We start from the raw sequence: 15331 nt of genomic DNA on the forward strand, positions 1-15331 counted from the left end.
TGATGAACTATTTTAAGTGAGAAAATGAGATATTCTAGTATTAAAAAGCAAGGGTAACCTTTAGGTATTTGATGTGGTATCACAGAGGTCATCTTGACAGACAAGCTCACATCCCCAAACTGAAGTTATCTATATTCTTGTCCCTGGAACCAGTGATTATGTTATCTTACCTAGCAAAAAGTTCATTGTAGAAAAGATTTAATGAAAAAATGAGAAGTTGGGAAGATTGCTCTCTATTATCTACATGGACCTAACCTAATAACAAGAATCTTTGTAAAAGGTAGAAGGAGGATCTAAAGTAGAGAGATGGTGATGAGATAGAATAAAGAGAGAAGTAGAAGTCAGAGTGTATGGAACTACAGCCAAGGAATGAAAATACCAGCCTCTGAAAAGGGAGAGGAAAACCATGTCTTCCTGGTATCCCCAGACCAACCACAGCCCAGGTGACATCTTCATAGGAGTCTGTTAAAAACCTAATTCACATTTCTGATACTTGGAGCTATAAGTCAATAAATCTGTGCTGTTTTAAGCCTTTAAGTTTATGGTATCTTGTTACAGCAGCATTGAGAAACTAATGCATTCACATTATACACATATTAAATATATACTTATATACTTTGAATTTTAAGAATTACCTCTCCTCTTTGAGAGCATTAACTTACAGCACTATAGTTTGTAACACTTTGCATACTTGGGTATGATTAATTTGTCCATCCATATTTTCCGTATAAGTTATTTATTTGAAATAATTAAAAAGAAAAACTAAAAATTAATTGACAGAATCCAAAAGCAAACATTCAAAAATATTACCAGTAGAAAAAGTAATTGACAGTTTTTAACACATTTTCATTTTATGATGAATTCTAAACCTCACAGCATATGGTAATTGGTTTGTCTTGAAATGATTTTTTTAAAAATATGCACTTTTCTAAAAAGTGTAACTTCTTGAGCTGTCTGTCGTTTTAAATAAATTCACACTTTTCAAGCATATTTGTTTCCACCTACTGCATCTGATTATGGTGTCTTGCCCCTCTGTCTGCATTAACATAGTCTGTGTGGGCTCCTCTTAGACAGGAATATGCTGTTGTCAGTTGCCAATGGGCCCAGGGAAGGGCTGTTCATGTCCTTCTTTTATCTATCAAATTGGTGTAGTTTTCCCAGCAAGGCCCAACTCCTACATTAAAACACCCTTTTAGTATGACCTTCATTGTAACTGATGTCATCTATCTTTTCAATTCCTTTCATACAAATGGAAATGCAGCTCTCTACATTCAAAAGAAAACTTTTAGAAAGCTTTTCCATTTTATATGAAGAGAACAAGAATGGATAGAAACAAAGAACTTCAAATAAAATTCTTATTAAAGAAAGGTTAATTAAATGAATGCTAAATTTATATCAGCTTGTTAGCAATGGTATTTTGAAAGATATGTTTAAAATTATAACTAAACAGAAGGCTTCAAAAGAGATGAAGATAAAAATGGGAAGAAAATTATTCCTTTTGTGGGAACATTGGCAGCCCTTATTAAAGGCATATTTTTATCTTTATTTTGGAAAATGCAGTGTTGTTTTTCAAAATTCTACCAAGAGTTGCTGAGATATTTTGCTGAGTAAATATTTTTTTCTTCTATGAGTGTTTTATTCATCTTAAAAATAATAATCATGAAATGATATACTAACAAAAAGTTTGGAAAAAGCAAGAAAGTTGTACAGCAGTTTTCAAAATATAAGGAAACCTCAGGCAATGATTTAGGTGACTTGGGTAAATATTAAGATAACAATACCATATATGAGTTGTCATTATAATTTGACATATTTTTCCACCATTAACTCTAAAAATGCTATTTAATAATAAGCCCATTCATATTTTTTTTAAATATAAGATTTTGATCTTAAAAACATCATATATTTATTCTACAAAATACTAACAAAAGATTGTCAGAGACCAAGATTTAAATCCAGTCAATTGAGATAATTATCGTAATAAGCTGGACATTATTGCAGATATTTTTATTGCATTTATTTTAGCTCAACTTACATGAATGTTCTCACCATAATTTTTAATTTTTTTCTATTTTCTTGATGAATCAATTGATTTACTGTGAGTCCTTAAATTTTAACTCTACTTATTTGTATGATTTAGGCTCTTTAAGAAGCATAAAAATGAAAACTCAACTAATGATTGCTTCAATAGGTAGAATGGTTATTAAACAAACTTACTCTCAGGGAATTTCCAAGTTTGAATAATTCAGTCAGTGAGGATTTTTTTTTTTTTTTAAATAACCAGTTTTGCTTCATGTTCCTTCCATACTGGCATAGGGTTGATGTTGGGATTGTGTCTTCCTTTATCTTCAAGAAATTTCTGTAAGTGCTTCAAGGAACATGTCCTACCCATCAATATCTATTCTAAAACAGGAATTGAGACTTTGATTTAGCTTTTTAAGAGTAATAAATAGTTCTGGGACACTCACAGATGACCTCCTATCATGAAACATGAATGAGAATTACATAATAGACTCATAGTTAATACAATCCTTTGAAAAGTTACTATCATATGATTGCCTTAGATAATTTGATTTCCTTCACCTGGAGTTGAAGGATTGATTTCCTAACATCCCCGGAAATATAGGACAGATAAAAGGATTGTTACATCCTAAAAATAGGTAGCTAGACATACATTTTTAAAGGCAGAGGTTAGACCAGAATTGTATAATTATGTCAACATAGCCCGTAATAATATGTATAACTAAAATGAACTAATAAATAACATACAGGCTTTGAAGAACAGTTATATGCCACATTCTTAGATGAACTTTCCTTCCACATTTAGATTGCTTTATTCCAATTTCCTTTGTTCTGCATTGCTCCTATTAAGGGAATGATGTGGATGTAATTGTCTTTGCACTGCAGGCTATCTGCCTTTTCTCTATTAATACAGTATTTGGGAAGTTTTTCTTTATGTATATTTTGCATTTATGCCATGATTTTTTTTTTCTTCCTATGTGTTCCATCAGTGGGGGTTTTCAATCTATAGATTCATTACTGACCTCTGTGTTGGATAATAACTACCATTTTTTTTAGAAAATTTCTCACCTTACCTTGCTATTCTATGTAGGTTTTCACTTCATGATTAATTATTCACATTCCTAAACCCTGTTCACACATATTGTGTTTCATTATTAATCTTTGCCAAATTCTGTCCTATTTCTTCAGAGATATTTTCTAATTCAAATAGTTTTTTTCAGAAATTCCTGGTCCATTCTCTTGACTCTCCATGTAATACCAGGTATATTTTCATTTTCAATATTTCTATCTTACCTCTAAACAATTTGCTTTCTTTTCCATGACCAGCATACTTTTCTAAATGTTTACTGGTACTTCAAATATGTTTGTTTTAAAGATTTTTTTTTTTTTTTTTTACTTTTTTATATTGCTTCCTTGAATATGAGTTTGCCTCTTTCTGGAATTCATTGAATGAATGTAATTGTTTTGTTTTTCTGTCCCTCTGACTATTATCTTCAAAATGCTCTTTTCAGTTAAAAAAAAAAATCCATACAAGCTTATTCCTGAATCTAGAGCTCCATTTTCTGAAAGACTTGTTCTAGAAAACTTATAATCACAAATTCTGTGAACCCCTTACAGATGTAATCTGTTTAAAAGACTCTGGCCAGATTCACAAGCAGGAATGTCTTTCCCAAGAACCTTGAAGTGATGCCTCTGCAATGCAGTCATAAAGAAAGAGAGAGCCCTTCTCTCCCAGTGTCTGCAAGAGGGTTAGAGACCAATTTAAGTGGGTACCTAACAAATTTACCACCTCATGCAATTATGTTTTGTTTTGAGGATATGATTTTTTTTTCTTTTATTTTGAGTAAATCTAATTAACAAACAGGTCTGTGATGCTTTAACCCCAGCTCTTTGAATTTTCCCATTCCTTTGTTTCAGGGTAACTGAGATCTGAGTTCTGCCCTCTGTACTTTAGCAAAAGTCTCAAATTAAAACTTCCTTGTCTATTTAATTTTGATGCAATTTTGCTTTAGAGCCCCATAATTCAGTGTAAAATCTTATCTTTCTTGTTTGTAATTTTTTTTCTACATATTTCTGGGAATGGTTTTGTGGTTATTTACAATCACTACAAAACAATGTTTGTTTTTTTTTTCCACAAGTTTTTCTGCTTTTGGTTATGTTCATGGATTTTGTTCAAACAAATATGATTTTTTTTTCTCAAAATTCATGAATACTAGATATTGAACTCTGTTTGGTGTTGGTAACTCTACTTTCTGTACAGCCTTAAACAAACAGCTTGGTTTTAGACAGATTGGATAGTTTATATCAGAACCTAACACCACAATTGCTTCACATTATCATTAGCAATTACTGTAAAATCTAGTCAATGGAGAAATGTTTTGTGTTTATTGTCAAGATTTTTTGTGTGCACTCTCTTTCTCTCTCCCTCTCTCTCATCTTAGAGATATTAAAAGGAAGTGTGTGTGCTCCATTTGACAATTTGAGAAGAGTAGCTAATGCTGATAGAAGTCTCTCTCTATCACTTTCCTGTTTTTATTCATAACAACCCCATATAGTATATATTCCCAAGTATATACTAATGTTCATGTGACAGAATTCTGTTCAATGTAGTTATGATGGAAGTCTTTGTTTATGGCTGTCCTTCACAAATGAATGTGCAAAATATCAGAAAGAGGGGTCTTTCATGATTCATTTAGCCTTGTTTTCTTTCTGCCTTCAATTCTGTCCTTAGGTATAGAACAACTATCCTTGATCCATGAAGATGAAAGTTACATGATACAGGTAGTCAAATAGGAAGATAAGGAAATGTCATAAATCACATCTTGCACAAACACTGTGCATCCCAGGAAAGAGAGTCTCCCTAATTGTTTTAAATGTGGATAATAACATGAATGATTTTTTTCTAGAAGGTAAACCCATAAAATATGAAGTAAAAATGGCCATAGAAATTCTCCATAGGAAATGAGCTATAATAGCCAGATGGACTAATATTCTCCATTTACTGGATGGTTTCTAGCAGAGGAATGTATGTGTCATGAAATGAGTGATTACTTCAGCTTCATTTTATCTTCTTATCAGAATGCAACTTTAATAAAACTATTCTTTTTCTTCACTGTATACTTTATTTAAAAAATAACATGTCTCTCAGTGACTTTAAACTGGAAGTTCTTAAGGAGTCATATTAGATCAATGAAAAATGATCTACATCCCCTGTAGGGTTTGGTCCACAGTCTCAATGTTATAATCACCTATGATTTTAGGTTTTCCCTTGGAGAGTGGCTGAGTGTATTTTTTATAAGAGAAGTACATGAATACATGTCAGCTAGCCAAAGAGGTGGGAGTTGTATATGTTTTTATTTGCCTATCGAATACAGTCTTATTCCTTTCCTAATAAAATCAGTCAACATTAAATGTAGCAGTGTGTCTTGCTAAAATTATTCGCAGTACATCTGCCCTTCTACTTAAAGAGTTCAGATTGTAGGATTCTGTCAATGAATTCCCACTGAATTCCCACTATATATATGAGCTTTCAATCAGGGAATCTCAATGAGTATCAAACAAAAAAATTCATGAATATAAACCACATGCAATATGGAGAGAACTTGGAATTAAACACATAGGAGAATTCAGAGAAATACTGCTCATTGGCTTTGGTGCAGATGAACAAACTGGAGAAAACCAGGTACATCCTGCTGCTACAGAACTTGCAGAGTAGAATAGTATGGAGGACTGAGGATGGTTGCTGTATCAGTGAATCCAAAACAAAGTTCCATGTGGTGGGACTGGTAGCACAAATGATCTGCAGAGATGAGAACTGATCAGATGTAATAGAGATTACAGGTGAAGATGTCCATAGAAAAAGAATGGACAAACTGCAATGTACTTGAACCTCTTTTCTGTCCCCAGGCCTCTAAAGGATTATGACCTGAATGTAATTGAAAGAAAGAAAGAAGCAGACGAGAGAGAGGGAGAGAAGGAAGGAAGTGAAAGAAATAAGGGCTAATAAATTATTAAAATATGTTAGAACTCATTACTGGTAAAAATACAATTTCTAATACATAGGATGGATATGACAATGACATTGCCCACTGCTGTTGGTCCATTTCCCTTTGACACAGACCATCATAATTGGGGAAATTACTCTTTAGAAATAAAGAAAAATAATAAAAATAAAATAACTCTGACATCTACAAATCCTACAACTTCAGAGAACAGAATGTAGCATTCTGAAAAATAGAGAGGATTTCTTAATTTTTATTATTGCTACCCATTTTACTCATAGCAAAACTATTGAGGGATGGTTATCACCAGTCCCTCAATCGAGTGCATTTTATGTTACCTCTGAGCCGTCAGAGAAAGAGGAATGTGCCAACAGCATGTATCCTTTATCAGCTGACTAGGAAACAGTGGTCTAGAGACTTGCTGGCACCATCAAAAAAAGACATTTATGATTGCCCAGATTTCTGTCCTTTGAAAAAGTATATATACAATCTTTGGCTTATTTTTGTCTAATAAGCCCTATAAAGGTATGTGTAATTCAATCTATATTCAATGCGAGATTAAATATTTTAAATATTAAATATTTTCTGAGCAATATTTGGTACTCTCACTTCTCCTCACCACACTTCAGGATTCCGTTGCTGTCTTTCTCTCTTTTCATGATTAAATCTGTTGTTATATTCTATGTTTGGAATAAGGTCTACAGAGCAACATAAACTTTTTGTGGCAACTGCAGGTATGAAATATGCAGTGCTGTTTTCTGGCCAAGATCTGCTTCAGAACAAGGTTAAAGACTTTCAAATACATGACTACCACTGTTCACGAACTTAGCAAAGATATTTTCTACCTCAGGTAAAATCTGCTTTTATTTATTACAGAATAAGATAATTTTTGTGGCAAGAAAGATATTCCAAGAAGAGTATATAGGTAAAAATTGCACTCTATGAACCACACAATGTTTCTGTTCATCTACAACATCATTCCCATGTATTAATTTATGTTTTTATTTCTTCCAAAGTCCAAAAGTTTAAAAAAATGAACATGTCATGTATTGTTCCTAGACCTTGAGATGTCAATAAGAGTTTATTTGATTAGTGTTATTCGAGGAGCAGGGAAAAACAAATGTATTCAGACAACCATAGGTAAAATGTAAATCCAAGTTCTATTATTAATAGAAAAGTGATTTTTCTTGAAATAGGCTTCATCAGTTAAAAGATTCTGCACACATTCAAGCAATTTATAAAGATACATTCTCAGAATGAAAAGTGATGAAATAATAAATAGAAGCTTGATTTAATGAGACTCTGACACTCATTTAATCATTATTAAAAAGAATACTATACATAATTCCAGGAACTGGATTTTTTTTCAACATTACAATTAATAGAGCTTGACAAATGTTTCCCATTGCCACTGTGCTTATTAAGAATTGAAGAAGACATGTCATGTATCTATAACTTGACTTTAACTTACTTCAAGGGGATATCAATCTATAATGGAAAGTCACTATTTGTTTACTATACTCCAAGGTATCTGCAGGTTGATGTGCTCCATAGGCAGAGTTTTACTTTGACTTATTAGTCAATGACAAATAATAAATTGTTTTTAGCGTGCTTTGTCAAAATATTGTATTCAGTTTGACACATTCACTGATGACTCATATCAATCATATGAACAAGTTCACATATGGACCCACATTATTTTAATTTGTATAGAAATTAACATATCAACTCAGATACCTTCTCAGGCACTTAGGTGAAAAACGAAAAAGTGCACAGTGAAGTAAAATATCTAGTGTTTTTCTCCTAAAGGAGCAAAACAACATTGGTGAACTCACTTTGAAATCTTGCTTTGTGCTGACAGTTGAACTATAACTATATTTCATAAACCATAGCGCTCCCAAGTTACTGAAAATAAATTGATTTTCTGGAAATATGCGACACACAGGTTCTCAATATGAGTCTTGAACAGTCTGTCCCTAAAGTAGTTATTTCCATTTACACCCCTGACCTGCCAGTATCTGCAGTGCTACTGTAGTTTTTCATGTACTTCAAAAGCTACAGATCTGTTTCCATCCCTCTTAATCTAATATAAACTGCACATGCTTCTATCAGTTAAGACCTTCATTTTTATCCTTCTTCGATTTCATGACACCAGTGGTTCTATATTTCATAGCAAAGGGAACAGAATGAAATTACACATCTCTCAGATTTCAGCAATATCTGGTTTATGTGATTCAGGACCTACATGGAAAGAAGAGGTCATTCCCAATATTTCAGAAAATGCCTCTTTCTGGGCATTCTGTATAATAAATTTCACGATGTGTTTGAATGAAGGTGGTAAATAACATGTTTATTTGGACAACAGTGAAAAAACTTTAAAGCAATTAAGTTCTAAAATGGCAACTCAGTATAAACATAGGCAGTTCATGAACATGTTTATCAAAACCGTGGAATATGTAGTAGTCTATAAAGCAAACCATAGGGGAATTGAGTAAGAAAAGTTGTTAAATTATTCTAAATCTACTGTGAATCTCATCAGTAAGGTTAAAATTGGAGGGAAAAAAAACATGAAAAAAAGCAATAAAACTGGGGGAAAATGTATTCCTTGATAATAACAAAAATAGAAATAAGAAAATGTTATTTTATTTAAAGGTAGCATTTTTCTCTATGCTTAAGGATTAAACATAAATGTACATTTTGAACATTATCCTTAAAATTTTGCACCAGAACTTTAAAAATAAAAGAAAAAAGACAAAGACAAAAAGTATGAGAGGAAGAAATGAGGTGGAAATAAATGCCTGAAAGAAAACACTTATTAAGCTTCCTTAAATTTTAATGCAATAAAAGACAGATTACCGGGGGAATAAATTTTGGCTAAGGATGCGATGATTTGATTGTAACCCTTTTTTGAAATATGAGAATGAGGATAATTAAGAGACATAATGAAGGGTCAAATTTCTATTATTTAATGGTGTTACAAAATTTCTTTGGGCCTGTGTTGATATCTAAATAATTGTAATTCTTTGAAATTGGATATGGTAGAATTAGTTCAGATGTTCCAGTCTGTTGATCTGGAGACATTGTAATATATTAACTATCTGTCACAGAACTGCCAGGCACTAGAAAGAATGTTAAGGTCTCAGTCATACAGATGGTTGTTAGGGCAAAAATCCAGTCCTGGTGTGAAAGCAGAACTCTGAATTTGGATTTTGACTAGAAGAGGATTTGCATGTGCTATAATCCACGGGGCCAACCAGGGGTAGATTCCATGTCTATAACTGGGTAATTGACTGGAATGACTCATCTGAATAGATATAAGCTGATTTGAATTGATGGAGAATGAAGCCCTGCTGGGAACCTATAGCAGGATCTGAATTAATGTGGAGGCTGATGACAGAGAGCAGGAATTAAGCTTCCTGAAAACTAGGGATGTGTGACCATGTACCAGGAGTGAATCCAGAAGCATAAGCCAAAGGAAGATCAACAAGGAACAGCTGTCACTATAGTAAATACAGGTACAAAAATAAAAAGAAAAGCCAGAAAACAATGAAATTCTAATGAACTCTAAATTCAGCATTAGGGGACATTCAATATATCCCATAAAGTGTTCAAGAGGACTTGGATGTTTTTCTGTATTTGTATACTTTTATTTAACATACTTGTGTTAATTAATTCCTTAGAGTTATGGACTTGGTTAATGTATCCTTCCACCTTAGTTTTTTTCTGGTAGAAATGACCTGATTTAGAGTTCACATTCATTACAAGTGGTTCAAAACCTCAATAGCATTATTCTTGAAGACTGATGCCATCAAGTTCCACATAGGGAAGTGACTGTAAAACCATAAAACTGTCCTACAAATATAAAAAAAGTATCTTGAAATCTATGTCATGTTAGTACTGCCCTACCTAGAAATATATTGGCAATTGTCTCTTAATTGCAATAGGTGGTTGATTAAAACAGAGGCTATATATTCATGCTTGGTTTGAGCTAAAACTTTTTAAGAAACAGGAAAAAATAAGTGATTAAAAACTCTTTGAATATAGGCTTTCTTCTCTTAATGGAAATGAGACAACTCTGCCTTTGTGCTGTTAATCACCCAGGCTACCAAATCTTCTTTCATTCCCTATCAAATCTCCATATTGGCAGCCTGCTAAAATTCCCTGGCTCATACAGTGTTTCTCATAGTACTGAATCTAATCACACTTGAATGAAACATCTTTTATAGAATGGAATTCTGTGTTTTAACCTTGACAAATATCTTATAGGCTCTAACTGTAGATCATAATAATGTGGGCTCTGAATTTAGAAAGACTGAATTTGAAGACAGACATACCATTCACTTGCTCTGTGAGCCATTTGCATGTGATATTACCTGTTTTGCTTTACTTTTCTTGTTGGTCAAAAGGTTATAATAATAACATGCACCACATGGGGATTCAATGAAGATTGTAGTAATTCATATATAATACTTTAAAAAAGGATAGGGCACATATTAAGCTAAATATATTGGCAGTAGTTGGAAAAGTAGTAGCAACCTTAGTAGTGGGGTTGCCAAATTTAGCAAAAAGAATATAAAAATAAAAATATTAATTTAAATATTTTGGAGATATAATAAAGTATCAGACATATTGGCCAACTAAACATTGTATATATTGAAGGAGTACAAAATGATGTTTGATGGATGATCACATTGTGAAACAATTTTCCCAACTCACATACTTAATTTCTGAGAAATAAAGAATAGTTTTTGAGGTTAAGTGTATCCCAAATATTGATGGGTGGCTCTAACAGTAGTGTTGTGTACTTGTAATTCCTATGTTAGCAAATTATACTGACATTAATTATTAGTAATCTAAAAATTAAATTCACTAAGAGTCTGATAGCTCATTAGTGATAAACAACTTCCAGTTCAACTGCTATTGAGGAACCTTTTGTGATTTCAGAGAAAAATGAAGTCCTATGAGCAGTTAATTGACTTTTTACAATGTAAGATATCACATAATTTCTGGGAAAATAAATGAAAATCAAAACATTTAAGGTTGTAACAATTGGTTAATCCTCTTGTTAATTATGCTAGATGTCATTGCTTTCTTTCTAGTCTTTCTTTGAAATGTCAAGAAATTTGGGACCAAGTGTCCCTCAATTGCATTATTACATAGGTGTTAACATTATAACTTTGTAAATTCTTCTAGAGTGAAAAAGGGCTACAATGTTTTGGATTTGATACTAAAATCAATTATTTCTAAAGACAGTCTGAAACTGGCAGTACTAAACAGTGAGAAACCCCAAGTGAAAGAGCTAATTAGGGCCACAGAGGGAACCATGAGATGGGGTCCCCTGGTGATTTTTGTTCCAATCCTTAGGTACAATATATCCAATACTAATTTCTAGTCCATATTTTTCATGTATATTACTATTATATTTATACAGGTACTCATTTTGTAGAATGTGTGTACATTCAAGAGTGGAAAGGACACTATTTTTTGATCTCTTACTGACATTTTGGCTGCAGAATTGTATCAAAGGTGATTGACCTTATTCCACCATAAAAATTTAAGTCAATGGAAATAAAGTCAGGGACTATGCAATAACATGGTAGACAGAAAATCAATATGTTGTTCAATTAAAATCAATCCATAAGATACATGGAAAACAATTTCACTACAGCCTATTTTGGCATACAAAAATCACAGTCATCACTTTCATTTATAAGGTAGAAGTTGAAAATATAGGAGCCATAGTCATAAATGAATATTAGTTTAAACTTTTAAAATTAAATTTATTAAGTAATTGCTTATTTGTAAGATTTGATATCAAGTTTTGTGAAGCCAAGTCTTAGTAGTTATAATGAGATTAATTTTCTACACTTTAAAACATAAAGACTGATATAAAAATTAATCACTTATATGTAGATATCTCATTTTATGCTAACATTGTATTGTGATGAATATTTAAAGTAAAATTACATGTGCGTGTATGTATATTTTTTATACAAGTAATTGTTTTCTATAATCAGCTAATGTGAATTAAAATTACATGTTATATGTTTGCACAATTAACACCAATATCACTATCACTTAGATATAATGTATAGTTATTGAAAATATGAAATTGTATATAGTTAGAAGAAATGTTAAATATTTCCCCAGACATTACTTTTTTAAAAAATAAAAGATTCATACACAGAATGATGAAATTTGTTTAAAAAATTAAAATAGATTTTTTTTCTGCTTAATAAAGCAAAGAGTAAAATCCATTAGCAAGTTTGAGTTGGGCTCTTCTTTCATGGATCTGCTTTTTCATATAAATTTTTAAATGAAATTGGTAAAGCCTTTGAATAATCAAGATGTTATTTTTATTAGACTAGAATGACTTTGCATATAAATATTAACTACTAATATTTACACAAAACTTTCTTTTCTTTTTTACCCTACTGGGAGTTGAGCCTTCTATGTGATAGGCAAGTACTCTACCACTGAGCTACACCCCCTGCCCATTTCCTTTTTTTATACTATAAGATAGGGTCTCCTTAGTATTCCAGGTTGGCATCCAATTTGCAATTCTCTGTCCTTTTTACACCTGTATAGCTGGGATTACAGGTCTTTGTTAATGTGCCCAGCTCACATTACTCTATTCTGAACAAAGAAGCTCTCTCCCTTATCCTGATTTTTGAGACATTCATTTGCATAATCTTTTGGGTATGCAGCTAAATATTTTGGACATTGAAAGTGGTGTTATAGTCCCTTGTTGTTATTATATTGTCTGTCTATTTCTGTCTATTTCTCTATATCTGTAGCATATTTATTTAGTTTATTTATTTATTTTTGATTCTGGGGTTTGAATCCAGGGGTGCTTCACAACTGTGCCACAATTTTAACCCTTCCCATTTTTTTTTTCAAGAGAGTCTCACTATGTTGCTTAGAGTCTATAGTACTTTACTTATTTAAGTACTTTAAAATTGAAAGCGTATATACTTATAATTGCTGTCTTTTTTTCTTAATTTAAATCTTTTTTCTTTGTTTTTGTTCTTTTGATGTAAAATCTACTTTTTCTGCCAGAAGAATAGATAATTGTGCTATAATTTGCTAAACATTTGCATAGAATATCATTTTCCATCTGTTCACTTTCCAACTTTTTTCTTACAGGTAAAGTGGGTCTCTTATATGCAGCATATATGTTTGGCTTTTTGAATTTTTTAAAAAATTGATTCGTCCATTCAGCCATTCTATATTATTTAATTGTTAGAATTTAATCCATTTATAGTCAAGGTAATTTTTATGTAGGTATTTTCTACTACCATTATTAATTATTCTCTACTTTTGGTAGCTCTTTCTTTTTATTGTCTTCCTTTGTGGTGATGTGATTTTTTTTTCAAGTAGTATGTTTGAATTGCCATTTTTTAATTTTTATTTTTAGTGTATCTATTATTGATTTTTGTTTTGTAAATGGAGTTTACAAAAAGTAAATTTGGATGCAAAGAAAAAAGCAAAGCCATCTCATTTAAATTTTATCAGAGTTTTTACATTTTTATATTCCATATAACTTAAAATTATTGTAATCATTATTTTACTATTGTCTGTTAACATCCATACTTCATGTATAAGTTATTTTCACATCAAAATCATATTATTAGATTATTCTCACTTTGTGTATTTACTTTTACCAGTGAGTGTTATACTTCTAAGTGTTATTGTGTTGCTTGTTCAAATTCTTCTCTTTCAGCTTGAATAACTCCCTTTAATAGTTGAAAGACAGTTGTGGTAGTGATGAACTCGCTCTGTTTTGGTAGTCTGAGAAAACTTTATTTAATTAATTTTAAAAATTTCCTCATTTTTGGAAGACACCCTTGCTAGGTAGAATCTATTTCTAAGTGTTTTTGTTTGTTTGTTTGTTTTATGCTTCATCACCTTGAAAAAGTGTAAAGGTTAAATTTAAGTTTTGCTCTCCTGTTAAGTTTAAGTTTTGCTTTTCCGTAAGTTTAAGTTCTGTTTTCCTGGAACCCAAAACTTATGTTAAAAACAGTTACTTATGTCAAAATGTACCCTGACCCAACACCCCCTGACAAAACGCATGATTATTCTGTAATGGTTATTTTGTAACAATCCCACCCTCGCACCCTAACTGCCATATGAACTTCCCTGTTTAAACACTGCATAAAAACTCTGCTTAAGCTGTGCTCAGGGCTCCAGCTTCTCTCAGGAGAACTCTGAGCCCCAGCATGCTGGTCCAATAAACCCCTTTGCTTTTGCATGAGACAGTCTCTTGGTGGTCCTTTCCTCCGACGTTTGCCCGACCCTAACATTTGGGGGCTCGTCCGGGATTCGGCAGCGGTGGACGAAAGACCCCAACGGACATTTCTCGGGGGAAGTAAGGCGCCTCCTTTTTGTTTTGATTTTGTTTTCTTCGTTGCAATCGCTCAGGACTTTTAATTTTAGGGCTTGGCAAGGTGGCTGTTGGCGGAGAGCATAAGTTCTCCCTGATGGTGGTGGACAGACGTGTCCAGAAGCCACAGGACACATCCCCAGGGGACGCCTTGGTGGACTCGGGAAATCGAGGGATGGAAGTGCCCCCGATGCGAGGGACAGAAGAGCCCTCAGCTCAGGTGTATTTTGCCACTGATTCAGACTCAGTGACTCTGTTGCCAGCCCGTCAGTTTCTGCCAGCTACTCAGTTTTGGTTTCTATTTCAAACTTGTGGTGGACGTCTATTGTTTGTCTTTGTTGTCTGTGTCATTACTTTCACTGTTTGCATATCCCTCATTATGGGACAAGGTACCTCAACTCCCCTGTCTTTGACCCTTGATCATTGGACTAAAGTCCACTCAAGGGCCCAGAATCTCTCTTTTTCAGTGAAACGCTGGACATGGCAGACTCTCTGTACATCAGAATGGCCCACTCTCGGAGTCGGATGGCCCCCAGAAGGATACTTTCACCTCCCTCTAATCCAAAAAGTCAGAAATATTGTCTTCCAGCCAGGGCCACATGGTCATCCAGATCAACAGCCATATATTCTCACTTGGCAGAACCTCTGTGAATCTCCCCCTTCATGGGTGAAACCTTTTCTTGTACCTGCCTCCACCTCTACCCCCACCATTCTGTCCCTCAAACCCTCCGCTCCTTCTCCTCTTCCTCCCCCTCTTCCCTCCATCCTCCCTGAATCTCAGGATCTAACCTTACTAGATTCCCCTCCTCCACCCCCATATCCCTTGCCCCTCAGCTCCCAACGTCCTATAGACAATTCCCCTGAAGCAGATCCGATCCCTTCGGTAGAGGAAACTGCTCCAGATGACTCCCTTGCGGTAACCCCA

The sequence above is a fragment of the Marmota flaviventris genome, chromosome 5, assembly GCF_047511675.1.
Source record: "Marmota flaviventris isolate mMarFla1 chromosome 5, mMarFla1.hap1, whole genome shotgun sequence".
In the NCBI taxonomy this organism is placed as follows: domain Eukaryota; kingdom Metazoa; phylum Chordata; class Mammalia; order Rodentia; family Sciuridae; genus Marmota; species Marmota flaviventris.